Here is a 26,117-nt window from a genome sequence, read left to right on the forward strand (position 1 = left end):
AAAGGCTCCTGGTTCGGGCTACAGACAAGGAGCATTGTGACGTCACGCTGCCTGTGGAACAGTGATATTAAAGGTGAAACAGCTGCACAGTAGGTTAGGTGAAGGGCTCTGAGAGTGGAAAGGCAGCATGCTTGGGTCCCTGGACAAGGTGAGCTTATGATAATGTGTCTGAATGTTCACCTGTGTTGTAATATTAAACCCCTTATTGTTGTAAACGCCTACTTACTAAGGAGTTCCCAAGCTCAGCCCCACACAGACCTGGAACTGATTATGTTAATGCAAACTATTTAAGAAACTGAGCCTGATCTAAAAGATTTCCTTGGATCTAGGACCATTTCGCCTAGCTTTTAGGTGCTTCCTTCTCCTAAAGTCCTTTGTAAAACTTGGGAAAACCTCACAGAACAGACTTCCAGGAGGTCAGATGGGTTTCCTTGTGCCTTCACACACACATACACACACTTTCTAGCCCACTTAAGGACAAAAGGATGCGTAAGACTACATAGGGCCAGTGGCGCAATGGATAACGCGTCTGACTACGGATCAGAAGATTGTAGGTTCGAGTCCTATCTGGCTCCTAAGGGTTGTAGGTCCCTGTTTGATTATATTCCTGTGGAATTTTTATTTACCTCAGACTTGTTGTAGGTTCAATATTCTCCAGCAGGACTCATCCAGCAGTTGTTCCACGGTAGAGCGCAAGTAATAGGACCACAGCTAGTTAAACGTTTCCCATTTGCTGCTGGACTCTATGTGATGGCCGTCACGTGGTGTGCTGCTTTTGTATTTCAACATGGGTCCCTGATACGCTTAATTGCGAAAAAGCTTGTTGACAAAAGTGTGTGTGCGCGAGGGTCTGTGGACGTAGGCAGGTGTGTGCACTTGAATGCTTACCCATTTACATGTGTGAGAGGAACAAACCAACTCCCTGTGGGCTGCAGGCTTACAACTGGTAGCCCCAGTAGCCAGGCAGAACCACAGGTAAGGAGAGAGAGAAAGTTGGTCCATTATTAGAGAAGGACCATAAGCATCTTGCGCTGCAACCTTCTTACCTTCTCAGCCACGATCGGCCAAGACCTCTCTATTAGGGTAGAGGGTGAACATTTCTTGGACCTCAGAAACTGAGGGATGTAGACCCAATATGTCCTCCAAGCGCCTAGAGACCTGGTGCCCAATCTGGCATGGTGTTTTTCAGCTTACCCGACCAATCCGGTTGCAAGGTGGACTTTAACAATACTGCTAAAAAGGCACTCCCAGACATCCCTGAGGCCTTCATTTGCATAGGCCCTGCCCTTCTCTTTGTCCTGCTTCCCACAAAGCAACACAACACTGCAGCAGTATAGATTTGGGGGTGGTGAAGAATAATGACAGTGAGGCTAAAAAAGAGAAAGAAAAGTCCCAGAAGTCCTGCAGGCTTCCTTGCTAAATGCAGCTGAACATAGAGCGCACCTTCTTTACTGCAAAGCAAATACATTAAAAATGTTGAGGAGAGACTAATTGAAAAATACATATTACGGGGACAGCACTGGGACCTGCTTTATTTTTTCAATTAGTCTTGAAAACAAAAAAGATTTCTCTCCTAAAAGCTGTTAAAAACATGGAACGCTTCACGAATTTGCGTGTCATCCTTGCGCAGGGGCCATGCTAATCTTCTCTGTATCGTTCCAATTTTAGTATATGTGCTGCCGAAGCGACCACACTTTATTGATGAACTGACAATGTTTATAAACTCTCTAAATCTACAGTCTCTAGACATAGGGTGGCCTGGCAGAGATGCTCAGATGGCCAGTACGCATTCAAATCTGAGCCAATGGTCAAAAATGTATGAAGAGTAGCAATCCATTATTCTTCACTGCATTTGTGGTCCAAGACTAAACACACCGTAAGTATGTAGATTATACCAGGTTTGCAAAGGCTCCTGGTTCGGGCTACAGACAAGGAGCATTGTGACGTCACGCTGCCTGTGGAACAGTGATATTAAAGGTGAAACAGCTGCACAGTAGGTTAGGTGAAGGGCTCTGAGAGTGGAAAGGCAGCATGCTTGGGTCCCTGGACAAGGTGAGCTTATGATAATGTGTCTGAATGTTCACCTGTGTTGTAATATTAAACCCCTTATTGTTGTAAATGCCTACTTACTAAGGAGTTCCCAAGCTCAGCCCCACACAGACCTGGAACTGATTATGTTAATGCAAACTATTTAAGAAACTGAGCCTGATCTAAAAGATTTCCTTGGATCTAGGACCATTTCGCCTAGCTTTTAGGTGCTTCCTTCTCCTAAAGTCCTTTGTAAAACTTGGGAAAACCTCACAGAACAGACTTCCAGGAGGTCAGATGGGTTTCCTTGTGCCTTCACACACACATACACACACTTTCTAGCCCACTTAAGGACAAAAGGATGCGTAAGTCTACATAGGGCCAGTGGCGCAATGGATAACGCGTCTGACTACGGATCAGAAGATTGTAGGTTCGACTCCTATCTGGCTCGGAAGGGTTGTAGGTCCCTGTTTGATTATATTCCTGTGGAATTTTTATTTACCTCAGACTTGTTGTAGGTTCAATATTCTCCAGCAGGACTCATCCAGCAGTTGTTCCACGGTAGAGCGCAAGTAATAGGACCACAGCTAGTTAAACGTTTCCCATTTGCTGCTGGACTCTATGTGATGGCCGTCACGTGGTGTGCTGCTTTTGTATTTCAACATGGGTCCCTGATACTCTTAATTGCGAAAAAGCTTGTTGACAAAAGTGTGTGTGCGCGAGGGTCTGTGGACGTAGGCAGGTGTGTGCACTTGAATGCTTACCCATTTACATGTGTGAGAGGAACAAACCAACTCCCTGTGGGCTGCAGGCTTACAACTGGTAGCCCCAGTAGCCAGGCAGAACCACAGGTAAGGAGAGAGAGAAAGTTGGTCCATTATTAGAGAAGGACCATAAGCATCTTGCGCTGCAACCTTCTTCCCTTCTCAGCCACGATCGGCCAAGACCTCTCTATTAGGGTAGAGGGTGAACATTTCTTGGACCTCAGAAACTGAGGGATGTAGACCCAATATGTCCTCCAAGCGCCTAGAGACCTGGTGCCCAATCTGGCATGGTGTTTTTCAGCTTACCCGACCAATCCGGTTGCAAGGTGGACTTTAACAATACTGCTAAAAAGGCACTCCCAGACATCCCTGAGGCCTTCATTTGCATAGGCCCTGCCCTTCTCTTTGTCCTGCTTCCCACAAAGCAACACAACACTGCAGCAGTATAGATTTGGGGGTGGTGAAGAATAATGACAGTGAGGCTAAAAAAGAGAAAGAAAAGTCCCAGAAGTCCTGCAGGCTTCCTTGCTAAATGCAGCTGAACATAGAGCGCACCTTCTTTACTGCAAAGCAAATACATTAAAAATGTTGAGGAGAGACTAATTGAAAAATACATATTACGGGGACAGCACTGGGACCTGCTTTATTTTTTCAATTAGTCTTGAAAACAAAAAAGATTTCTCTCCTAAAAGCTGTTAAAAATATGGAACGCTTCACGAATTTGCGTGTCATCCTTGCGCAGGGGCCATGCTAATCTTCTCTGTATCGTTCCAATTTTAGTATATGTGCTGCCGAAGCGACCACACTTTATTGATGAACTGACAATGTTTATAAACTCTCTAAATCTACAGTCTCTAGACATAGGGTGGCCTGGCAGAGATGCTCAGATGGCCAGTACGCATTCAAATCTGAGCCAATGGTCAAAAATGTATGAAGAGTAGCAATCCATTATTCTTCACTGCATTTGTGGTCCAAGACTAAACACACCGTAAGTATGTAGATTATACCAGGTTTGCAAAGGCTCCTGGTTCGGGCTACAGACAAGGAGCATTGTGACGTCACGCTGCCTGTGGAACAGTGATATTAAAGGTGAAACAGCTGCACAGTAGGTTAGGTGAAGGGCTCTGAGAGTGGAAAGGCAGCATGCTTGGGTCCCTGGACAAGGTGAGCTTATGATAATGTGTCTGAATGTTCACCTGTGTTGTAATATTAAACCCCTTATTGTTGTAAACGCCTACTTACTAAGGAGTTCCCAAGCTCAGCCCCACACAGACCTGGAACTGATTATGTTAATGCAAACTATTTAAGAAACTGAGCCTGATCTAAAAGATTTCCTTGGATCTAGGACCATTTCGCCTAGCTTTTAGGTGCTTCCTTCTCCTAAAGTCCTTTGTAAAACTTGGGAAAACCTCACAGAACAGACTTCCAGGAGGTCAGATGGGTTTCCTTGTGCCTTCACACACACATACACACACTTTCTAGCCCACTTAAGGACAAAAGGATGCGTAAGTCTACATAGGGCCAGTGGCGCAATGGATAACGCGTCTGACTACGGATCAGAAGATTGTAGGTTCGACTCCTATCTGGCTCGGAAGGGTTGTAGGTCCCTGTTTGATTATATTCCTGTGGAATTTTTATTTACCTCAGACTTGTTGTAGGTTCAATATTCTCCAGCAGGACTCATCCAGCAGTTGTTCCACGGTAGAGCGCAAGTAATAGGACCACAGCTAGTTAAACGTTTCCCATTTGCTGCTGGACTCTATGTGATGGCCGTCACGTGGTGTGCTGCTTTTGTATTTCAACATGGGTCCCTGATACTCTTAATTGCGAAAAAGCTTGTTGACAAAAGTGTGTGTGCGCGAGGGTCTGTGGACGTAGGCAGGTGTGTGCACTTGAATGCTTACCCATTTACATGTGTGAGAGGAACAAACCAACTCCCTGTGGGCTGCAGGCTTACAACTGGTAGCCCCAGTAGCCAGGCAGAACCACAGGTAAGGAGAGAGAGAAAGTTGGTCCATTATTAGAGAAGGACCATAAGCATCTTGCGCTGCAACCTTCTTCCCTTCTCAGCCACGATCGGCCAAGACCTCTCTATTAGGGTAGAGGGTGAACATTTCTTGGACCTCAGAAACTGAGGGATGTAGACCCAATATGTCCTCCAAGCGCCTAGAGACCTGGTGCCCAATCTGGCATGGTGTTTTTCAGCTTACCCGACCAATCCGGTTGCAAGGTGGACTTTAACAATACTGCTAAAAAGGCACTCCCAGACATCCCTGAGGCCTTCATTTGCATAGGCCCTGCCCTTCTCTTTGTCCTGCTTCCCACAAAGCAACACAACACTGCAGCAGTATAGATTTGGGGGTGGTGAAGAATAATGACAGTGAGGCTAAAAAAGAGAAAGAAAAGTCCCAGAAGTCCTGCAGGCTTCCTTGCTAAATGCAGCTGAACATAGAGCGCACCTTCTTTACTGCAAAGCAAATACATTAAAAATGTTGAGGAGAGACTAATTGAAAAATACATATTACGGGGACAGCACTGGGACCTGCTTTATTTTTTCAATTAGTCTTGAAAACAAAAAAGATTTCTCTCCTAAAAGCTGTTAAAAACATGGAACGCTTCACGAATTTGCGTGTCATCCTTGCGCAGGGGCCATGCTAATCTTCTCTGTATCGTTCCAATTTTAGTATATGTGCTGCCGAAGCGACCACACTTTATTGATGAACTGACAATGTTTATAAACTCTCTAAATCTACAGTCTCTAGACATAGGGTGGCCTGGCAGAGATGCTCAGATGGCCAGTACGCATTCAAATCTGAGCCAATGGTCAAAAATGTATGAAGAGTAGCAATCCATTATTCTTCACTGCATTTGTGGTCCAAGACTAAACACACCGTAAGTATGTAGATTATACCAGGTTTGCAAAGGCTCCTGGTTCGGGCTACAGACAAGGAGCATTGTGACGTCACGCTGCCTGTGGAACAGTGATATTAAAGGTGAAACAGCTGCACAGTAGGTTAGGTGAAGGGCTCTGAGAGTGGAAAGGCAGCATGCTTGGGTCCCTGGACAAGGTGAGCTTATGATAATGTGTCTGAATGTTCACCTGTGTTGTAATATTAAACCCCTTATTGTTGTAAACGCCTACTTACTAAGGAGTTCCCAAGCTCAGCCCCACACAGACCTGGAACTGATTATGTTAATGCAAACTATTTAAGAAACTGAGCCTGATCTAAAAGATTTCCTTGGATCTAGGACCATTTCGCCTAGCTTTTAGGTGCTTCCTTCTCCTAAAGTCCTTTGTAAAACTTGGGAAAACCTCACAGAACAGACTTCCAGGAGGTCAGATGGGTTTCCTTGTGCCTTCACACACACATACACACACTTTCTAGCCCACTTAAGGACAAAAGGATGCGTAAGTCTACATAGGGCCAGTGGCGCAATGGATAACGCGTCTGACTACGGATCAGAAGATTGTAGGTTCGACTCCTATCTGGCTCGGAAGGGTTGTAGGTCCCTGTTTGATTATATTCCTGTGGAATTTTTATTTACCTCAGACTTGTTGTAGGTTCAATATTCTCCAGCAGGACTCATCCAGCAGTTGTTCCACGGTAGAGCGCAAGTAATAGGACCACAGCTAGTTAAACGTTTCCCATTTGCTGCTGGACTCTATGTGATGGCCGTCACGTGGTGTGCTGCTTTTGTATTTCAACATGGGTCCCTGATACTCTTAATTGCGAAAAAGCTTGTTGACAAAAGTGTGTGTGCGCGAGGGTCTGTGGACGTAGGCAGGTGTGTGCACTTGAATGCTTACCCATTTACATGTGTGAGAGGAACAAACCAACTCCCTGTGGGCTGCAGGCTTACAACTGGTAGCCCCAGTAGCCAGGCAGAACCACAGGTAAGGAGAGAGAGAAAGTTGGTCCATTATTAGAGAAGGACCATAAGCATCTTGCGCTGCAACCTTCTTCCCTTCTCAGCCACGATCGGCCAAGACCTCTCTATTAGGGTAGAGGGTGAACATTTCTTGGACCTCAGAAACTGAGGGATGTAGACCCAATATGTCCTCCAAGCGCCTAGAGACCTGGTGCCCAATCTGGCATGGTGTTTTTCAGCTTACCCGACCAATCCGGTTGCAAGGTGGACTTTAACAATACTGCTAAAAAGGCACTCCCAGACATCCCTGAGGCCTTCATTTGCATAGGCCCTGCCCTTCTCTTTGTCCTGCTTCCCACAAAGCAACACAACACTGCAGCAGTATAGATTTGGGGGTGGTGAAGAATAATGACAGTGAGGCTAAAAAAGAGAAAGAAAAGTCCCAGAAGTCCTGCAGGCTTCCTTGCTAAATGCAGCTGAACATAGAGCGCACCTTCTTTACTGCAAAGCAAATACATTAAAAATGTTGAGGAGAGACTAATTGAAAAATACATATTACGGGGACAGCACTGGGACCTGCTTTATTTTTTCAATTAGTCTTGAAAACAAAAAAGATTTCTCTCCTAAAAGCTGTTAAAAATATGGAACGCTTCACGAATTTGCGTGTCATCCTTGCGCAGGGGCCATGCTAATCTTCTCTGTATCGTTCCAATTTTAGTATATGTGCTGCCGAAGCGACCACACTTTATTGATGAACTGACAATGTTTATAAACTCTCTAAATCTACAGTCTCTAGACATAGGGTGGCCTGGCAGAGATGCTCAGATGGCCAGTACGCATTCAAATCTGAGCCAATGGTCAAAAATGTATGAAGAGTAGCAATCCATTATTCTTCACTGCATTTGTGGTCCAAGACTAAACACACCGTAAGTATGTAGATTATACCAGGTTTGCAAAGGCTCCTGGTTCGGGCTACAGACAAGGAGCATTGTGACGTCACGCTGCCTGTGGAACAGTGATATTAAAGGTGAAACAGCTGCACAGTAGGTTAGGTGAAGGGCTCTGAGAGTGGAAAGGCAGCATGCTTGGGTCCCTGGACAAGGTGAGCTTATGATAATGTGTCTGAATGTTCACCTGTGTTGTAATATTAAACCCCTTATTGTTGTAAACGCCTACTTACTAAGGAGTTCCCAAGCTCAGCCCCACACAGACCTGGAACTGATTATGTTAATGCAAACTATTTAAGAAACTGAGCCTGATCTAAAAGATTTCCTTGGATCTAGGACCATTTCGCCTAGCTTTTAGGTGCTTCCTTCTCCTAAAGTCCTTTGTAAAACTTGGGAAAACCTCACAGAACAGACTTCCAGGAGGTCAGATGGGTTTCCTTGTGCCTTCACACACACATACACACACTTTCTAGCCCACTTAAGGACAAAAGGATGCGTAAGTCTACATAGGGCCAGTGGCGCAATGGATAACGCGTCTGACTACGGATCAGAAGATTGTAGGTTCGAGTCCTATCTGGCTCGGAAGGGTTGTAGGTCCCTGTTTGATTATATTCCTGTGGAATTTTTATTTACCTCAGACTTGTTGTAGGTTCAATATTCTCCAGCAGGACTCATCCAGCAGTTGTTCCACGGTAGAGCGCAAGTAATAGGACCACAGCTAGTTAAACGTTTCCCATTTGCTGCTGGACTCTATGTGATGGCCGTCACGTGGTGTGCTGCTTTTGTATTTCAACATGGGTCCCTGATACGCTTAATTGCGAAAAAGCTTGTTGACAAAAGTGTGTGTGCGCGAGGGTCTGTGGACGTAGGCAGGTGTGTGCACTTGAATGCTTACCCATTTACATGTGTGAGAGGAACAAACCAACTCCCTGTGGGCTGCAGGCTTACAACTGGTAGCCCCAGTAGCCAGGCAGAACCACAGGTAAGGAGAGAGAGAAAGTTGGTCCATTATTAGAGAAGGACCATAAGCATCTTGCGCTGCAACCTTCTTACCTTCTCAGCCACGATCGGCCAAGACCTCTCTATTAGGGTAGAGGGTGAACATTTCTTGGACCTCAGAAACTGAGGGATGTAGACCCAATATGTCCTCCAAGCGCCTAGAGACCTGGTGCCCAATCTGGCATGGTGTTTTTCAGCTTACCCGACCAATCCGGTTGCAAGGTGGACTTTAACAATACTGCTAAAAAGGCACTCCCAGACATCCCTGAGGCCTTCATTTGCATAGGCCCTGCCCTTCTCTTTGTCCTGCTTCCCACAAAGCAACACAACACTGCAGCAGTATAGATTTGGGGGTGGTGAAGAATAATGACAGTGAGGCTAAAAAAGAGAAAGAAAAGTCCCAGAAGTCCTGCAGGCTTCCTTGCTAAATGCAGCTGAACATAGAGCGCACCTTCTTTACTGCAAAGCAAATACATTAAAAATGTTGAGGAGAGACTAATTGAAAAATACATATTACGGGGACAGCACTGGGACCTGCTTTATTTTTTCAATTAGTCTTGAAAACAAAAAAGATTTCTCTCCTAAAAGCTGTTAAAAATATGGAACGCTTCACGAATTTGCGTGTCATCCTTGCGCAGGGGCCATGCTAATCTTCTCTGTATCGTTCCAATTTTAGTATATGTGCTGCCGAAGCGACCACACTTTATTGATGAACTGACAATGTTTATAAACTCTCTAAATCTACAGTCTCTAGACATAGGGTGGCCTGGCAGAGATGCTCAGATGGCCAGTACGCATTCAAATCTGAGCCAATGGTCAAAAATGTATGAAGAGTAGCAATCCATTATTCTTCACTGCATTTGTGGTCCAAGACTAAACACACCGTAAGTATGTAGATTATACCAGGTTTGCAAAGGCTCCTGGTTCGGGCTACAGACAAGGAGCATTGTGACGTCACGCTGCCTGTGGAACAGTGATATTAAAGGTGAAACAGCTGCACAGTAGGTTAGGTGAAGGGCTCTGAGAGTGGAAAGGCAGCATGCTTGGGTCCCTGGACAAGGTGAGCTTATGATAATGTGTCTGAATGTTCACCTGTGTTGTAATATTAAACCCCTTATTGTTGTAAACGCCTACTTACTAAGGAGTTCCCAAGCTCAGCCCCACACAGACCTGGAACTGATTATGTTAATGCAAACTATTTAAGAAACTGAGCCTGATCTAAAAGATTTCCTTGGATCTAGGACCATTTCGCCTAGCTTTTAGGTGCTTCCTTCTCCTAAAGTCCTTTGTAAAACTTGGGAAAACCTCACAGAACAGACTTCCAGGAGGTCAGATGGGTTTCCTTGTGCCTTCACACACACATACACACACTTTCTAGCCCACTTAAGGACAAAAGGATGCGTAAGTCTACATAGGGCCAGTGGCGCAATGGATAACGCGTCTGACTACGGATCAGAAGATTGTAGGTTCGAGTCCTATCTGGCTTGGAAGGGTTGTAGGTCCCTGTTTGATTATATTCCTGTGGAATTTTTATTTACCTCAGACTTGTTGTAGGTTCAATATTCTCCAGCAGGACTCATCCAGCAGTTGTTCCACGGTAGAGCGCAAGTAATAGGACCACAGCTAGTTAAACGTTTCCCATTTGCTGCTGGACTCTATGTGATGGCCGTCACGTGGTGTGCTGCTTTTGTATTTCAACATGGGTCCCTGATACGCTTAATTGCGAAAAAGCTTGTTGACAAAAGTGTGTGTGCGCGAGGGTCTGTGGACGTAGGCAGGTGTGTGCACTTGAATGCTTACCCATTTACATGTGTGAGAGGAACAAACCAACTCCCTGTGGGCTGCAGGCTTACAACTGGTAGCCCCAGTAGCCAGGCAGAACCACAGGTAAGGAGAGAGAGAAAGTTGGTCCATTATTAGAGAAGGACCATAAGCATCTTGCGCTGCAACCTTCTTACCTTCTCAGCCACGATCGGCCAAGACCTCTCTATTAGGGTAGAGGGTGAACATTTCTTGGACCTCAGAAACTGAGGGATGTAGACCCAATATGTCCTCCAAGCGCCTAGAGACCTGGTGCCCAATCTGGCATGGTGTTTTTCAGCTTACCCGACCAATCCGGTTGCAAGGTGGACTTTAACAATACTGCTAAAAAGGCACTCCCAGACATCCCTGAGGCCTTCATTTGCATAGGCCCTGCCCTTCTCTTTGTCCTGCTTCCCACAAAGCAACACAACACTGCAGCAGTATAGATTTGGGGGTGGTGAAGAATAATGACAGTGAGGCTAAAAAAGAGAAAGAAAAGTCCCAGAAGTCCTGCAGGCTTCCTTGCTAAATGCAGCTGAACATAGAGCGCACCTTCTTTACTGCAAAGCAAATACATTAAAAATGTTGAGGAGAGACTAATTGAAAAATACATATTACGGGGACAGCACTGGGACCTGCTTTATTTTTTCAATTAGTCTTGAAAACAAAAAAGATTTCTCTCCTAAAAGCTGTTAAAAACATGGAACGCTTCACGAATTTGCGTGTCATCCTTGCGCAGGGGCCATGCTAATCTTCTCTGTATCGTTCCAATTTTAGTATATGTGCTGCCGAAGCGACCACACTTTATTGATGAACTGACAATGTTTATAAACTCTCTAAATCTACAGTCTCTAGACATAGGGTGGCCTGGCAGAGATGCTCAGATGGCCAGTACACATTCAAATCTGAGCCAATGGTCAAAAATGTATGAAGAGTAGCAATCCATTATTCTTCACTGCATTTGTGGTCCAAGACTAAACACACCGTAAGTATGTAGATTATACCAGGTTTGCAAAGGCTCCTGGTTCGGGCTACAGACAAGGAGCATTGTGACGTCACGCTGCCTGTGGAACAGTGATATTAAAGGTGAAACAGCTGCACAGTAGGTTAGGTGAAGGGCTCTGAGAGTGGAAAGGCAGCATGCTTGGGTCCCTGGACAAGGTGAGCTTATGATAATGTGTCTGAATGTTCACCTGTGTTGTAATATTAAACCCCTTATTGTTGTAAATGCCTACTTACTAAGGAGTTCCCAAGCTCAGCCCCACACAGACCTGGAACTGATTATGTTAATGCAAACTATTTAAGAAACTGAGCCTGATCTAAAAGATTTCCTTGGATCTAGGACCATTTCGCCTAGCTTTTAGGTGCTTCCTTCTCCTAAAGTCCTTTGTAAAACTTGGGAAAACCTCACAGAACAGACTTCCAGGAGGTCAGATGGGTTTCCTTGTGCCTTCACACACACATACACACACTTTCTAGCCCACTTAAGGACAAAAGGATGCGTAAGTCTACATAGGGCCAGTGGCGCAATGGATAACGCGTCTGACTACGGATCAGAAGATTGTAGGTTCGACTCCTATCTGGCTCGGAAGGGTTGTAGGTCCCTGTTTGATTATATTCCTGTGGAATTTTTATTTACCTCAGACTTGTTGTAGGTTCAATATTCTCCAGCAGGACTCATCCAGCAGTTGTTCCACGGTAGAGCGCAAGTAATAGGACCACAGCTAGTTAAACGTTTCCCATTTGCTGCTGGACTCTATGTGATGGCCGTCACGTGGTGTGCTGCTTTTGTATTTCAACATGGGTCCCTGATACTCTTAATTGCGAAAAAGCTTGTTGACAAAAGTGTGTGTGCGCGAGGGTCTGTGGACGTAGGCAGGTGTGTGCACTTGAATGCTTACCCATTTACATGTGTGAGAGGAACAAACCAACTCCCTGTGGGCTGCAGGCTTACAACTGGTAGCCCCAGTAGCCAGGCAGAACCACAGGTAAGGAGAGAGAGAAAGTTGGTCCATTATTAGAGAAGGACCATAAGCATCTTGCGCTGCAACCTTCTTCCCTTCTCAGCCACGATCGGCCAAGACCTCTCTATTAGGGTAGAGGGTGAACATTTCTTGGACCTCAGAAACTGAGGGATGTAGACCCAATATGTCCTCCAAGCGCCTAGAGACCTGGTGCCCAATCTGGCATGGTGTTTTTCAGCTTACCCGACCAATCCGGTTGCAAGGTGGACTTTAACAATACTGCTAAAAAGGCACTCCCAGACATCCCTGAGGCCTTCATTTGCATAGGCCCTGCCCTTCTCTTTGTCCTGCTTCCCACAAAGCAACACAACACTGCAGCAGTATAGATTTGGGGGTGGTGAAGAATAATGACAGTGAGGCTAAAAAAGAGAAAGAAAAGTCCCAGAAGTCCTGCAGGCTTCCTTGCTAAATGCAGCTGAACATAGAGCGCACCTTCTTTACTGCAAAGCAAATACATTAAAAATGTTGAGGAGAGACTAATTGAAAAATACATATTACGGGGACAGCACTGGGACCTGCTTTATTTTTTCAATTAGTCTTGAAAACAAAAAAGATTTCTCTCCTAAAAGCTGTTAAAAATATGGAACGCTTCACGAATTTGCGTGTCATCCTTGCGCAGGGGCCATGCTAATCTTCTCTGTATCGTTCCAATTTTAGTATATGTGCTGCCGAAGCGAGCACACTTTATTTATGAACTGACAATGTTTATAAACTCTCTAAATCTACAGTCTCTAGACATAGGGTGGCCTGGCAGAGATGCTCAGATGGCCAGTACGCATTCAAATCTGAGCCAATGGTCAAAAATGTATGAAGAGTAGCAATCCATTATTCTTCACTGCATTTGTGGTCCAAGACTAAACACACCGTAAGTATGTAGATTATACCAGGTTTGCAAAGGCTCCTGGTTCGGGCTACAGACAAGGAGCATTGTGACGTCACGCTGCCTGTGGAACAGTGATATTAAAGGTGAAACAGCTGCACAGTAGGTTAGGTGAAGGGCTCTGAGAGTGGAAAGGCAGCATGCTTGGGTCCCTGGACAAGGTGAGCTTATGATAATGTGTCTGAATGTTCACCTGTGTTGTAATATTAAACCCCTTATTGTTGTAAACGCCTACTTACTAAGGAGTTCCCAAGCTCAGCCCCACACAGACCTGGAACTGATTATGTTAATGCAAACTATTTAAGAAACTGAGCCTGATCTAAAAGATTTCCTTGGATCTAGGACCATTTCGCCTAGCTTTTAGGTGCTTCCTTCTCCTAAAGTCCTTTGTAAAACTTGGGAAAACCTCACAGAACAGACTTCCAGGAGGTCAGATGGGTTTCCTTGTGCCTTCACACACACATACACACACTTTCTAGCCCACTTAAGGACAAAAGGATGCATAAGTCTACATAGGGCCAGTGGCGCAATGGATAATGCGTCTGACTACGGATCAGAAGATTGTAGGTTCGAGTCCTATCTGGCTCGGAAGGGTTGTAGGTCCCTGTTTGATTATATTCCTGTGGAATTTTTATTTACCTCAGACTTGTTGTAGGTTCAATATTCTCCAGCAGGACTCATCCAGCAGTTGTTCCACGGTAGAGCGCAAGTAATAGGACCACAGCTAGTTAAACGTTTCCCATTTGCTGCTGGACTCTATGTGATGGCCGTCACGTGGTGTGCTGCTTTTGTATTTCAACATGGGTCCCTGATACTCTTAATTGCGAAAAAGCTTGTTGACAAAAGTGTGTGTGCGCGAGGGTCTGTGGACGTAGGCAGGTGTGTGCACTTGAATGCTTACCCATTTACATGTGTGAGAGGAACAAACCAACTCCCTGTGGGCTGCAGGCTTACAACTGGTAGCCCCAGTAGCCAGGCAGAACCACAGGTAAGGAGAGAGAGAAAGTTGGTCCATTATTAGAGAAGGACCATAAGCATCTTGCACTGCAACCTTCTTCCCTTCTCAGCCACGATCGGCCAAGACCTCTCTATTAGGGTAGAGGGTGAACATTTCTTGGACCTCAGAAACTGAGGGATGTAGACCCAATATGTCCTCCAAGCGCCTAGAGACCTGGTGCCCAATCTGGCATGGTGTTTTTCAGCTTACCCGACCAATCCGGTTGCAAGGTGGACTTTAACAATACTGCTAAAAAGGCACTCCCAGACATCCCTGAGGCCTTCATTTGCATAGGCCCTGCCCTTCTCTTTGTCCTGCTTCCCACAAAGCAACACAACACTGCAGCAGTATAGATTTGGGGGTGGTGAAGAATAATGACAGGGAGGCTAAAAAAGAGAAAGAAAAGTCCCAGAAGTCCTGCAGGCTTCCTTGCTAAATGCAGCTGAACATAGAGCGCACCTTCTTTACTGCAAAGCAAATACATTAAAAATGTTGAGGAGAGACTAATTGAAAAATACATATTACGGGGACAGCACTGGGACCTGCTTTATTTTTTCAATTAGTCTTGAAAACAAAAAAGATTTCTCTCCTAAAAGCTGTTAAAAATATGGAACGCTTCACGAATTTGCGTGTCATCCTTGCGCAGGGGCCATGCTAATCTTCTCTGTATCGTTCCAATTTTGGTATATGTGCTGCCGAAGCGAGCACATTTTATTGATGAACTGACAATGTTTATAAACTCTCTAAATCTACAGTCTCTAGACATAGGGTGGCCTGGCAGAGATGCTCAGATGGCCAGTACGCATTCAAATCTGAGCCAATGGTCAAAAATGTATGAAGAGTAGCAATCCATTATTCTTCACTGCATTTGTGGTCCAAGACTAAACACACCGTAAGTATGTAGATTATACCAGGTTTGCAAAGGCTCCTGGTTCGGGCTACAGACAAGGAGCATTGTGACGTCACGCTGCCTGTGGAACAGTGATATTAAAGGTGAAACAGCTGCACAGTAGGTTAGGTGAAGGGCTCTGAGAGTGGAAAGGCAGCATGCTTGGGTCCCTGTACAAGGTGAGCTTATGATAATGTGTCTGAATGTTCACCTGTGTTGTAATATTAAACCCCTTATTGTTGTAAACGCCTACTTACTAAGGAGTTCCCAAACTCAGCCCCACACAGACCTGGAACTGATTATGTTAATGCAAACTATTTAAGAAACTGAGCCTGATCTAAAAGATTTCCTTGGATCTAGGACCATTTCGCCTAGCTTTTAGGTGCTTCCTTCTCCTAAAGTCCTTTGTAAAACTTGGGAAAACCTCACAGAACAGACTTCCAGGAGGTCAGATGGGTTTCCTTGTGCCTTCACACACACATACACACACTTTCTAGCCCACTTAAGGACAAAAGGATGCATAAGTCTACATAGGGCCAGTGGCGCAATGGATAACGCGTCTGACTACGGATCAGAAGATTGTAGGTTCGACTCCTATCTGGCTCGGAAGGGTTGTAGGTCCCTGTTTGATTATATTCCTGTGGAATTTTTATTTACCTCAGACTTGTTGTAGGTTCAATATTCTCCAGCAGGACTCATCCAGCAGTTGTTCCACGGTAGAGCGCAAGTAATAGGACCACAGCTAGTTAAACGTTTCCCATTTGCTGCTGGACTCTATGTGATGGCCGTCACGTGGTGTGCTGCTTTTGTATTTCAACATGGGTCCCTGATACTCTTAATTGCGAAAAAGCTTGTTGACAAAAGTGTGTGTGCGCAAGGGTCTGTGGACGTAGGCAGGTGTGTGCACTTGAATGCTTACCCATTTACATGTGTGAGAGGAACAAACCAACTCCCTGTGGGCTGCAGGCTTACAACTGGTAGCCCCAGTAGCCAGGCAGAACCACAGGTAAGGAGAGAGAGAAAGTTGGTCCATTATTAGAGAAGGACCATAAGCATCTTGCGCTGCAACCTTCTTCCCTTCTCAGCCACGATCGGCCAAGACCTCTCTATTAGGGTAGAGGGTGAACATTTCTTGGACCTCAGAAACTGAGGGATGTAGACCCAATATGTCCTCCAAGCGCCTAGAGACCTGGTGCCCAATCTGGCATGGTGTTTTTCAGCTTACCCGACCAATCCGGTTGCAAGGTGGACTTTAACAATACTGCTAAAAAGGCACTCCCAGACATCCCTGAGGCCTTCATTTGCATAGGCCCTGCCCTTCTCTTTGTCCTGCTTCCCACAAAGCAACACAACACTGCAGCAGTATAGATTTGGGGGTGGTGAAGAATAATGACAGTGAGGCTAAAAAAGAGAAAGAAAAGTCCCAGAAGTCCTGCAGGCTTCCTTGCTAAATGCAGCTGAACATAGAGCGCACCTTCTTTACTGCAAAGCAAATACATTAAAAATGTTGAGGAGAGACTAATTGAAAAATACATATTACGGGGACAGCACTGGGACCTGCTTTATTTTTTCAATTAGTCTTGAAAACAAAAAAGATTTCTCTCCTAAAAGCTGTTAAAAATATGGAACGCTTCACGAATTTGCGTGTCATCCTTGCGCAGGGGCCATGCTAATCTTCTCTGTATCGTTCCAATTTTAGTATATGTGCTGCCGAAGCGAGCACACTTTATTGATGAACTGACAATGTTTATAAACTCTCTAAATCTACAGTCTCTAGACATAGGGTGACCTGGCAGAGATGCTCAGATGGCCAGTACGCATTCAAATCTGAGCCAATGGTCAAAAATGTATGAAGAGTAGCAATCCATTATTCTTCACTGCATTTGTGGTCCAAGACTAAACACACCGTAAGTATGTAGATTATACCAGGTTTGCAAAGGCTCCTGGTTCGGGCTACAGACAAGGAGCATTGTGACGTCACGCTGCCTGTGGAACAGTGATATTAAAGGTGAAACAGCTGAACAGTAGGTTAGGTGAAGGGCTCTGAGAGTGGAAAGGCAGCATGCTTGGGTCCCTGGACAAGGTGAGCTTATGATAATGTGTCTGAATGTTCACCTGTGTTGTAATATTAAACCCCTTATTGTTGTAAACGCCTACTTACTAAGGAGTTCCCAAGCTCAGCCCCACACAGACCTGGAACTGATTATGTTAATGCAAACTATTTAAGAAACTGAGCCTGATCTAAAAGATTTCCTTGGATCTAGGACCATTTCGCCTAGCTTTTAGGTGCTTCCTTCTCCTAAAGTCCTTTGTAAAACTTGGGAAAACCTCACAGAACAGACTTCCAGGAGGTCAGATGGGTTTCCTTGTGCCTTCACACACACATACACACACTTTCTAGCCCACTTAAGGACAAAAGGATGCGTAAGTCTACATAGGGCCAGTGGCGCAATGGATAACGCGTCTGACTACGGATCAGAAGATTGTAGGTTCGACTCCTATCTGGCTCGGAAGGGTTGTAGGTCCCTGTTTGATTATATTCCTGTGGAATTTTTATTTACCTCAGACTTGTTGTAGGTTCAATATTCTCCAGCAGGACTCATCCAGCAGTTTTTCCACGGTAGAGCGCAAGTAATAGGACCACAGCTAGTTAAACGTTTCCCATTTGCTGCTGGACTCTATGTGATGGCCGTCACGTGGTGTGCTGCTTTTGTATTTCAACATGGGTCCCTGATACTCTTAATTGCGAAAAAGCTTGTTGACAAAAGTGTGTGTGCGCGAGGGTCTGTGGACGTAGGCAGGTGTGTGCACTTGAATGCTTACCCATTTACATGTGTGAGAGGAACAAACCAACTCCCTGTGGGCTGCAGGCTTACAACTGGTAGCCCCAGTAGCCAGGCAGAACCACAGGTAAGGAGAGAGAGAGAAAGTTGGTCCATTATTAGAGAAGGTCCATAAGCATCTTGCACTGCTACCTTCTTCCCCTCTCAGCCACGATCGGCCAAGACCTCTCTATTAGGGCAGAGGGTGAACATTTCTTGGACCTCAGAAACTGAGGGATGTAGACCCAATATGTCCTCCAAGCGCCTAGAGACCTGGTGCCCAATCTGGCATGGTGTTTTTCAGCTTACCCGACCAATCCGGTTGCAAGGTGGACTTTAACAATACTGCTAAAAAGGCACTCCCAGACATCCCTGAGGCCTTCATTTGCATAGGCCCTGCCCTTCTCTTTGTCCTGCTTCCCACAAAGCAACACAACACTGCAGCAGTATAGATTTGGGGGTGGTGAAGAATAATGACAGTGAGGCTAAAAAAGAGAAAGAAAAGTCCCAGAAGTCCTGCAGGCTTCCTTGCTAAATGCAGCTGAACATAGAGCCCACCTTCTTTACTGCAAAGCAAATACATTAAAAATGTTGAGGAGAGACTAATTGAAAAATACATATTACGGGGACAGCACTGGGACCTGCTTTATTTTTTCAATTAGTCTTGAAAACAAAAAAGATTTCTCTCCTAAAAGCTGTTAAAAATATGGAACGCTTCACGAATTTGCGTGTCATCCTTGCGCAGGGGCCATGCTAATCTTCTCTGTATCGTTCCAATTTTAGTATATGTGCTGCCGAAGCGAGCACACTTTATTGATGAACTGACAATGTTTATAAACTCTCTAAATCTACAGTCTCTAGACATAGGGTGGCCTGGCAGAGATGCTCAGATGGCCAGTACGCATTCAAATCTGAGCCAATGGTCAAAAATGTATGAAGAGTAGCAATCCATTATTCTTCACTGCATTTGTGGTCCAAGACTAAACACACCGTAAGTATGTAGATTATACCAGGTTTGCAAAGGCTCCTGGTTCGGGCTACAGACAAGGAGCATTGTGACGTCACGCTGCCTGTGGAACAGTGATATTAAAGGTGAAACAGCTGAACAGTAGGTTAGGTGAAGGGCTCTGAGAGTGGAAAGGCAGCATGCTTGGGTCCCTGGACAAGGTGAGCTTATGATAATGTGTCTGAATGTTCACCTGTGTTGTAATATTAAACCCCTTATTGTTGTAAACGCCTACTTACTAAGGAGTTCCCAAGCTCAGCCCCACACAGACCTGGAACTGATTATGTTAATGCAAACTATTTAAGAAACTGAGCCTGATCTAAAAGATTTCCTTGGATCTAGGACCATTTCGCCTAGCTTTTAGGTGCTTCCTTCTCCTAAAGTCCTTTGTAAAACTTGGGAAAACCTCACAGAACAGACTTCCAGGAGGTCAGATGGGTTTCCTTGTGCCTTCACACACACATACACACACTTTCTAGCCCACTTAAGGACAAAAGGATGCGTAAGTCTACATAGGGCCAGTGGCGCAATGGATAACGCGTCTGACTACGGATCAGAAGATTGTAGGTTCGACTCCTATCTGGCTCGGAAGGGTTGTAGGTCCCTGTTTGATTATATTCCTGTGGAATTTTTATTTACCTCAGACTTGTTGTAGGTTCAATATTCTCCAGCAGGACTCATCCAGCAGTTGTTCCACGGTAGAGCGCAAGTAATAGGACCACAGCTAGTTAAACGTTTCCCATTTGCTGCTGGACTCTATGTGATGGCCGTCACGTGGTGTGCTGCTTTTGTATTTCAACATGGGTCCCTGATACTCTTAATTGCGATAAAGCTTGTTGACAAAAGTGTGTGTGCGCGAGGGTCTGTGGACATAGGCAGGTGTGTGCACTTGAATGCTTACCCATTTACATGTGTGAGAGGAACAAACCAACTCCCTGTGGGCTGCAGGCTTACAACTGGTAGCCCCAGTAGCCAGGCAGAACCACAGGTAAGGAGAGAGAGAAAGTTGGTCCATTATTAGAGAAGGTCCATAAGCATCTTGCGCTGCAACCTTCTTCCCTTCTCAGCCACGATCGGCCAAGACCTCTCTATTAGGGTAGAGGGTGAACATTTCTTGGACCTCAGAAACTGAGGGATGTAGACCCAATATGTCCTCCAAGCGCCTAGAGACCTGGTGCCCAATCTGGCATGGTGTTTTTCAGCTTACCCGACCAATCCGGTTGCAAAGTGGACTTTAACAATACTGCTAAAAAGGCACTCCCAGACATCCCTGAGGCCTTCATTTGCATAGGCCCTGCCCTTCTCTTTGTCCTGCCTCCCACAAAGCAACACAACACTGCAGCAGTATAGATTTGGGGGTGGTGAAGAATAATGACAGTGAGGCTAATAAAGAGAAAGAAAAGTCCCAGAAGTCCTGCAGGCTTCCTTGCTAAATGCAGCTGAACATAGAGCGCACCTTCTTTACTGCAAAGCAAATACATTAAAAATGTTGAGGAGAGACTAATTGAAAAATACATATTACGGGGACAGCACTGGGACCTGCTTTATTTTTTCAATTAGTCTTGAAAACAAAAAAGATTTCTCTCCTAAAAGCTGTTAAAAATATGGAACGCTTCACGAATTTGCGTGTCATCCTTGCGCAGGGGCCATGCTAATCTTCTCTGTATCGTTCCAATTTTAGTATATGTGCTGCCGAAGCGACCACACTTTATTGATGAACTGACAATGTTTATAAACTCTCTAAATCTACAGTCTCTAGACATAGGGTGGCCTGGCAGAGATGCTCAGATGGCCAGTACGCATTCAAATCTGAGCCAATGGTCAAAAATGTATGAAGAGTAGCAATCCATTATTCTTCACTGCATTTGTGGTCCAAGACTAAACACACCGTAAGTATGTAGATTATACCAGGTTTGCAAAGGCTCCTGGTTCGGGCTACAGACAAGGAGCATTGTGACGTCACGCTGCCTGTGGAACAGTGATATTAAAGGTGAAACAGCTGCACAGTAGGTTAGGTGAAGGGCTCTGAGAGTGGAAAGGCAGCATGCTTGGGTCCCTGGACAAGGTGAGCTTATGATAATGTGTCTGAATGTTCACCTGTGTTGTAATATTAAACCCCTTATTGTTGTAAATGCCTACTTACTAAGGAGTTCCCAAGCTCAGCCCCACACAGACCTGGAACTGATTATGTTAATGCAAACTATTTAAGAAACTGAGCCTGATCTAAAAGATTTCCTTGGATCTAGGACCATTTCGCCTAGCTTTTAGGTGCTTCCTTCTCCTAAAGTCCTTTGTAAAACTTGGGAAAACCTCACAGAACAGACTTCCAGGAGGTCAGATGGGTTTCCTTGTGCCTTCACACACACATACACACACTTTCTAGCCCACTTAAGGACAAAAGGATGCGTAAGTCTACATAGGGCCAGTGGTGCAATGGATAACGCGTCTGACTACGGATCAGAAGATTGTAGGTTCGACTCCTATCTGGCTCGGAAGGGTTGTAGGCCCCTGTTTGATTATAATCCTGTGGAATTTTTATTTACCTCAGACTTGTTGTAGGTTCAATATTCTCCAGCAGGACTCATCCAGCAGTTGTTCCACGGTAGAGCGCAAGTAATAGGACCACAGCTAGTTAAACGTTTCCCATTTGCTGCTGGACTCTATGTGATGGCCGTCACGTGGTGTGCTGCTTTTGTATTTCAACATGGGTCCCTGATACTCTTAATTGCGAAAAAGCTTGTTGACAAAAGTGTGTGTGCGCGAGGGTCTGTGGACGTAGGCAGGTGTGTGCACTTGAATGCTTACCCATTTACATGTGTGAGAGGAACAAACCAACTCCCTGTGGGCTGCAGGCTTACAACTGGTAGCCCCAGTAGCCAGGCAGTACCACAGGTAAGGAGAGAGAGAAAGTTGGTCCATTATTAGAGAAGGACCATAAGCATCTTGCGCTGCAACCTTCTTCCCTTCTCAGCCACGATCGGCCAAGACCTCTCTATTAGGGTAGAGGGTGAACATTTCTTGGACCTCAGAAACTGAGGGATGTAGACCCAATATGTCCTCCAAGCGCCTAGAGACCTGGTGCCCAATCTGGCATGGTGTTTTTCAGCTTACCCGACCAATCCGGTTGCAAGGTGGACTTTAACAATACTGCTAAAAAGGCACTCCCAGACATCCCTGAGGCCTTCATTTGCATAGGCCCTGCCCTTCTCTTTGTCCTGCTTCCCACAAAGCAACACAACACTGCAGCAGTATAGATTTGGGGGTGGTGAAGAATAATGACAGTGAGGCTAAAAAAGAGAAAGAAAAGTCCCAGAAGTCCTGTAGGCTTCCTTGCTAAATGCAGCTGAACATAGAGCGCACCTTCTTTACTGCAAAGCAAATACATTAAAAATGTTGAGGAGAGACTAATTGAAAAATACATATTACGGGGACAGCACTGGGACCTGCTTTATTTTTTCAATTAGTCTTGAAAACAAAAAAGATTTCTCTCCTAAAAGCTGTTAAAAATATGGAACGCTTCACGAATTTGCGTGTCATCCTTGCGCAGGGGCCATGCTAATCTTCTCTGTATCGTTCCAATTTTAGTATATGTGCTGCCGAAGCGAGCACACTTTATTGATGAACTGACAATGTTTATAAACTCTCTAAATCTACAGTCTCTAGACATAGGGTGGCCTGGCAGAGATGCTCAGATGGCCAGTACGCATTCAAATCTGAGCCAATGGTCAAAAATGTATGAAGAGTAGCAATCCATTATTCTTCACTGCATTTGTGGTCCAAGACTAAACACACCGTAAGTATGTAGATTATACCAGGTTTGCAAAGGCTCCTGGTTCGGGCTACAGACAAGGAGCATTGTGACGTCACGCTGCCTGTGGAACAGTGATATTAAAGGTGAAACAGCTGCACAGTAGGTTAGGTGAAGGGCTCTGAGAGTGGAAAGGCAGCATGCTTGGGTCCCTGGACAAGGTGAGCTTATGATAATGTGTCTGAATGTTCACCTGTGTTGTAATATTAAACCCCTTATTGTTGTAAACGCCTACTTACTAAGGAGTTCCCAAGCTCAGCCCCACACAGACCTGGAACTGATTATGTTAATGCAAACTATTTAAGAAACTGAGCCTGATCTAAAAGATTTCCTTGGATCTAGGACCATTTCGCCTAGCTTTTAGGTGCTTCCTTCTCCTAAAGTCCTTTGTAAAACTTGGGAAAACCTCACAGAACAGACTTCCAGGAGGTCAGATGGGTTTCCTTGTGCCTTCACACACACATACACACACTTTCTAGCCCACTTAAGGACAAAAGGATGCGTAAGTCTACATAGGGCCAGTGGCGCAATGGATAACGCGTCTGACTACGGATCAGAAGATTGTAGGTTCGACTCCTATCTGGCTCGGAAGGGTTGTAGGTCCCTGTTTGATTATATTCCTGTGGAATTTTTATTTACCTCAGACTTGTTGTAGGTTCAATATTCTCCAGCAGGACTCATCCAGCAGTTGTTCCACGGTAGAGCGCAAGTAATAGGACCACAGCTAGTTAAACGTTTCCCATTTGCTGCTGGACTCTATGTGATGGCCGTCACGTGGTGTGCTGCTTTTGTATTTCAACATGGGTCCCTGATACTCTTAATTGCGAAAAAGCTTGTTGACAAAAGTGTGTGTGCGCGAGGGTCTGTGGACGTAGGCAGGTGTGTGCACTTGAATGCTTACCCATTTACATGTGTGAGAGGAACAAACCAACTCCCTGTGGGCTGCAGGCTTACAACTGGTAGCCTCAGTAGCCAGGCAGAACCACAGGTAAGGAGAGAGAGAAAGTTGGTCCATTATTAGAGAAGGACCATAAGCATCTTGCGCTGCAACCTTCTTCCCTTCTCAGCCACGATCGGCCAAGACCTCTCTATTAGGGTAGAGGGTGAACATTTCTTGGACCTCAGAAACTGAGGGATGTAGACCCAATATGTCCTCCAAGCGCCTAGAGACCTGGTGCCCAATCTGGCATGGTGTTTTTCAGCTTACCCGACCAATCCGGTTGCAAGGTGGACTTTAACAATACTGCTAAAAAGGCACTCCCAGACATCCCTGAGGCCTTCATTTGCATAGGCCCTGCCCTTCTCTTTGTCCTGCTTCCCACAAAGCAACACAACACTGCAGCAGTATAGATTTGGGGGTGGTGAAGAATAATGACAGTGAGGCTAAAAAAGAGAAAGAAAAGTCCCAGAAGTCCTGCAGGCTTCCTTGCTAAATGCAGCTGAACATAGAGCGCACCTTCTTTACTGCAAAGCAAATACATTAAAAATGTTGAGGAGAGACTAATTGAAAAATACATATTACGGGGACAGCACTGGGACCTGCTTTATTTTTTCAATTAGTCTTGAAAACAAAAAAGATTTCTCTCCTAAAAGCTGTTAAAAATATGGAACGCTTCACGAATTTGCGTGTCATCCTTGCGCAGGGGCCATGCTAATCTTCTCTGTATCGTTCCAATTTTAGTATATGTGCTGCCGAAGCGAGCACACTTTATTGATGAACTGACAATGTTTATAAACTCTCTAAATCTACAGTCTCTAGACATAGGGTGGCCTGGCAGAGATGCTCAGATGGCCAGTACGCATTCAAATCTGAGCCAATGGTCAAAAATGTATGAAGAGTAGCAATCCATTATTCTTCACTGCATTTGTGGTCCAAGACTAAACACACCGTAAGTATGTAGATTATACCAGGTTTGCAAAGGCTCCTGGTTCGGGCTACAGACAAGGAGCATTGTGACGTCACGCTGCCTGTGGAACAGTGATATTAAAGGTGAAACAGCTGCACAGTAGGTTAGGTGAAGGGCTCTGAGAGTGGAAAGGCAGCATGCTTGGGTCCCTGGACAAGGTGAGCTTATGATAATGTGTCTGAATGTTCACCTGTGTTGTAATATTAAACCCCTTATTGTTGTAAACGCCTACTTACTAAGGAGTTCCCAAGCTCAGCCCCACACAGACCTGGAACTGATTATGTTAATGCAAACTATTTAAGAAACTGAGCCTGATCTAAAAGATTTCCTTGGATCTAGGACCATTTCGCCTAGCTTTTAGGTGCTTCCTTCTCCTAAAGTCCTTTGTAAAACTTGGGAAAACCTCACAGAACAGACTTCCAGGAGGTCAGATGGGTTTCCTTGTGCCTTCACACACACATACACACACTTTCTAGCCCACTTAAGGACAAAAGGATGCGTAAGTCTACATAGGGCCAGTGGCGCAATGGATAACGCGTCTGACTACGGATCAGAAGATTGTAGGTTCGACTCCTATCTGGCTCGGAAGGGTTGTAGGTCCCTGTTTGATTATATTCCTGTGGAATTTTTATTTACCTCAGACTTGTTGTAGGTTCAATATTCTCCAGCAGGACTCATCCAGCAGTTGTTCCACGGTAGAGCGCAAGTAATAGGACCACAGCTAGTTAAACGTTTCCCATTTGCTGCTGGACTCTATGTGATGGCCGTCACGTGGTGTGCTGCTTTTGTATTTCAACATGGGTCCCTGATATTCTTAATTGCGAAAAAGCTTGTTGACAAAAGTGTGTGTGCGCGAGGGTCTGTGGACGTAGGCAGGTGTGTGCACTTGAATGCTTACCCATTTACATGTGTGAGAGGAACAAACCAACTCCCTGTGGGCTGCAGGCTTACAACTGGTAGCCCCAGTAGCCAGGCAGAACCACAGGTAAGGAGAGAGAGAAAGTTGGTCCATTATTAGAGAAGGACCATAAGCATCTTGCGCTGCAACCTTCTTCCCTTCTCAGCCACGATCGGCCAAGACCTCTCTATTAGGGTAGAGGGTGAACATTTCTTGGACCTCAGAAACTGAGGGATGTAGACCCAATATGTCCTCCAAGCGCCTAGAGACCTGGTGCCCAATCTGGCATGGTGTTTTTCAGCTTACCCGACCAATCCGGTTGCAAGGTGGACTTTAACAATACTGCTAAAAAGGCACTCCCAGACATCCCTGAGGCCTTCATTTGCATAGGCCCTGCCCTTCTCTTTGTCCTGCTTCCCACAAAGCAACACAACACTGCAGCAGTATAGATTTGGGGGTGGTGAAGAATAATGAC

General features: G+C 45.3%; 23 non-coding genes across 23 annotated transcripts; 10 read left to right on the plus strand and 13 right to left on the minus strand.

Moving 5' to 3' along the window:
* Nucleotides 1-1,585: 1,585 nt before the first annotated feature.
* LOC147666980 (U6 spliceosomal RNA) lies at nucleotides 1,586-1,692 on the minus strand. Its single transcript, XR_015304679.1, has one exon. It is a non-coding gene; the product is annotated as a U6 spliceosomal RNA (small nuclear RNA).
* Nucleotides 1,693-2,406: 714 nt separating this feature from the next.
* On the plus strand, nucleotides 2,407-2,479 carry TRNAR-ACG (transfer RNA arginine (anticodon ACG)). Its single transcript has one exon. It is a non-coding gene; the product is annotated as a tRNA-Arg (tRNA).
* Nucleotides 2,480-3,489: 1,010 nt separating this feature from the next.
* On the minus strand, nucleotides 3,490-3,596 carry LOC147666982 (U6 spliceosomal RNA). The gene has a single exon (XR_015304663.1). It is a non-coding gene; the product is annotated as a U6 spliceosomal RNA (small nuclear RNA).
* Nucleotides 3,597-4,310: 714 nt separating this feature from the next.
* TRNAR-ACG (transfer RNA arginine (anticodon ACG)) lies at nucleotides 4,311-4,383 on the plus strand. The gene has a single exon. It is a non-coding gene; the product is annotated as a tRNA-Arg (tRNA).
* A 1,010-nt stretch (nucleotides 4,384-5,393) lies between these two features.
* Nucleotides 5,394-5,500, minus strand: LOC147666984 (U6 spliceosomal RNA). The gene has a single exon (XR_015304680.1). It is a non-coding gene; the product is annotated as a U6 spliceosomal RNA (small nuclear RNA).
* A 714-nt stretch (nucleotides 5,501-6,214) lies between these two features.
* TRNAR-ACG (transfer RNA arginine (anticodon ACG)) lies at nucleotides 6,215-6,287 on the plus strand. Its single transcript has one exon. It is a non-coding gene; the product is annotated as a tRNA-Arg (tRNA).
* A 1,010-nt stretch (nucleotides 6,288-7,297) lies between these two features.
* LOC147666986 (U6 spliceosomal RNA) lies at nucleotides 7,298-7,404 on the minus strand. Its single transcript, XR_015304664.1, has one exon. It is a non-coding gene; the product is annotated as a U6 spliceosomal RNA (small nuclear RNA).
* A 714-nt stretch (nucleotides 7,405-8,118) lies between these two features.
* On the plus strand, nucleotides 8,119-8,191 carry TRNAR-ACG (transfer RNA arginine (anticodon ACG)). The gene has a single exon. It is a non-coding gene; the product is annotated as a tRNA-Arg (tRNA).
* Nucleotides 8,192-9,201: 1,010 nt separating this feature from the next.
* On the minus strand, nucleotides 9,202-9,308 carry LOC147666988 (U6 spliceosomal RNA). The gene has a single exon (XR_015304665.1). It is a non-coding gene; the product is annotated as a U6 spliceosomal RNA (small nuclear RNA).
* Nucleotides 9,309-11,105: 1,797 nt separating this feature from the next.
* On the minus strand, nucleotides 11,106-11,212 carry LOC147666989 (U6 spliceosomal RNA). Its single transcript, XR_015304682.1, has one exon. It is a non-coding gene; the product is annotated as a U6 spliceosomal RNA (small nuclear RNA).
* A 714-nt stretch (nucleotides 11,213-11,926) lies between these two features.
* On the plus strand, nucleotides 11,927-11,999 carry TRNAR-ACG (transfer RNA arginine (anticodon ACG)). The gene has a single exon. It is a non-coding gene; the product is annotated as a tRNA-Arg (tRNA).
* A 1,010-nt stretch (nucleotides 12,000-13,009) lies between these two features.
* LOC147666991 (U6 spliceosomal RNA) lies at nucleotides 13,010-13,116 on the minus strand. The gene has a single exon (XR_015304546.1). It is a non-coding gene; the product is annotated as a U6 spliceosomal RNA (small nuclear RNA).
* Nucleotides 13,117-14,913: 1,797 nt separating this feature from the next.
* LOC147666992 (U6 spliceosomal RNA) lies at nucleotides 14,914-15,020 on the minus strand. Its single transcript, XR_015304634.1, has one exon. It is a non-coding gene; the product is annotated as a U6 spliceosomal RNA (small nuclear RNA).
* Nucleotides 15,021-15,734: 714 nt separating this feature from the next.
* TRNAR-ACG (transfer RNA arginine (anticodon ACG)) lies at nucleotides 15,735-15,807 on the plus strand. Its single transcript has one exon. It is a non-coding gene; the product is annotated as a tRNA-Arg (tRNA).
* A 1,010-nt stretch (nucleotides 15,808-16,817) lies between these two features.
* On the minus strand, nucleotides 16,818-16,924 carry LOC147666994 (U6 spliceosomal RNA). Its single transcript, XR_015304547.1, has one exon. It is a non-coding gene; the product is annotated as a U6 spliceosomal RNA (small nuclear RNA).
* A 714-nt stretch (nucleotides 16,925-17,638) lies between these two features.
* On the plus strand, nucleotides 17,639-17,711 carry TRNAR-ACG (transfer RNA arginine (anticodon ACG)). The gene has a single exon. It is a non-coding gene; the product is annotated as a tRNA-Arg (tRNA).
* Nucleotides 17,712-18,723: 1,012 nt separating this feature from the next.
* Nucleotides 18,724-18,830, minus strand: LOC147666996 (U6 spliceosomal RNA). The gene has a single exon (XR_015304549.1). It is a non-coding gene; the product is annotated as a U6 spliceosomal RNA (small nuclear RNA).
* A 714-nt stretch (nucleotides 18,831-19,544) lies between these two features.
* On the plus strand, nucleotides 19,545-19,617 carry TRNAR-ACG (transfer RNA arginine (anticodon ACG)). Its single transcript has one exon. It is a non-coding gene; the product is annotated as a tRNA-Arg (tRNA).
* A 1,010-nt stretch (nucleotides 19,618-20,627) lies between these two features.
* On the minus strand, nucleotides 20,628-20,734 carry LOC147666998 (U6 spliceosomal RNA). Its single transcript, XR_015304666.1, has one exon. It is a non-coding gene; the product is annotated as a U6 spliceosomal RNA (small nuclear RNA).
* A 1,797-nt stretch (nucleotides 20,735-22,531) lies between these two features.
* LOC147666999 (U6 spliceosomal RNA) lies at nucleotides 22,532-22,638 on the minus strand. Its single transcript, XR_015304550.1, has one exon. It is a non-coding gene; the product is annotated as a U6 spliceosomal RNA (small nuclear RNA).
* Nucleotides 22,639-23,352: 714 nt separating this feature from the next.
* TRNAR-ACG (transfer RNA arginine (anticodon ACG)) lies at nucleotides 23,353-23,425 on the plus strand. The gene has a single exon. It is a non-coding gene; the product is annotated as a tRNA-Arg (tRNA).
* Nucleotides 23,426-24,435: 1,010 nt separating this feature from the next.
* LOC147667001 (U6 spliceosomal RNA) lies at nucleotides 24,436-24,542 on the minus strand. Its single transcript, XR_015304551.1, has one exon. It is a non-coding gene; the product is annotated as a U6 spliceosomal RNA (small nuclear RNA).
* Nucleotides 24,543-25,256: 714 nt separating this feature from the next.
* TRNAR-ACG (transfer RNA arginine (anticodon ACG)) lies at nucleotides 25,257-25,329 on the plus strand. Its single transcript has one exon. It is a non-coding gene; the product is annotated as a tRNA-Arg (tRNA).
* Nucleotides 25,330-26,117: the final 788 nt, after the last annotated feature.

This window comes from Lissotriton vulgaris, unplaced genomic scaffold, assembly GCF_964263255.1.
Source record: "Lissotriton vulgaris unplaced genomic scaffold, aLisVul1.2 SCAFFOLD_2072, whole genome shotgun sequence".
Taxonomy (NCBI): Eukaryota; Metazoa; Chordata; class Amphibia; order Caudata; family Salamandridae; genus Lissotriton; species Lissotriton vulgaris.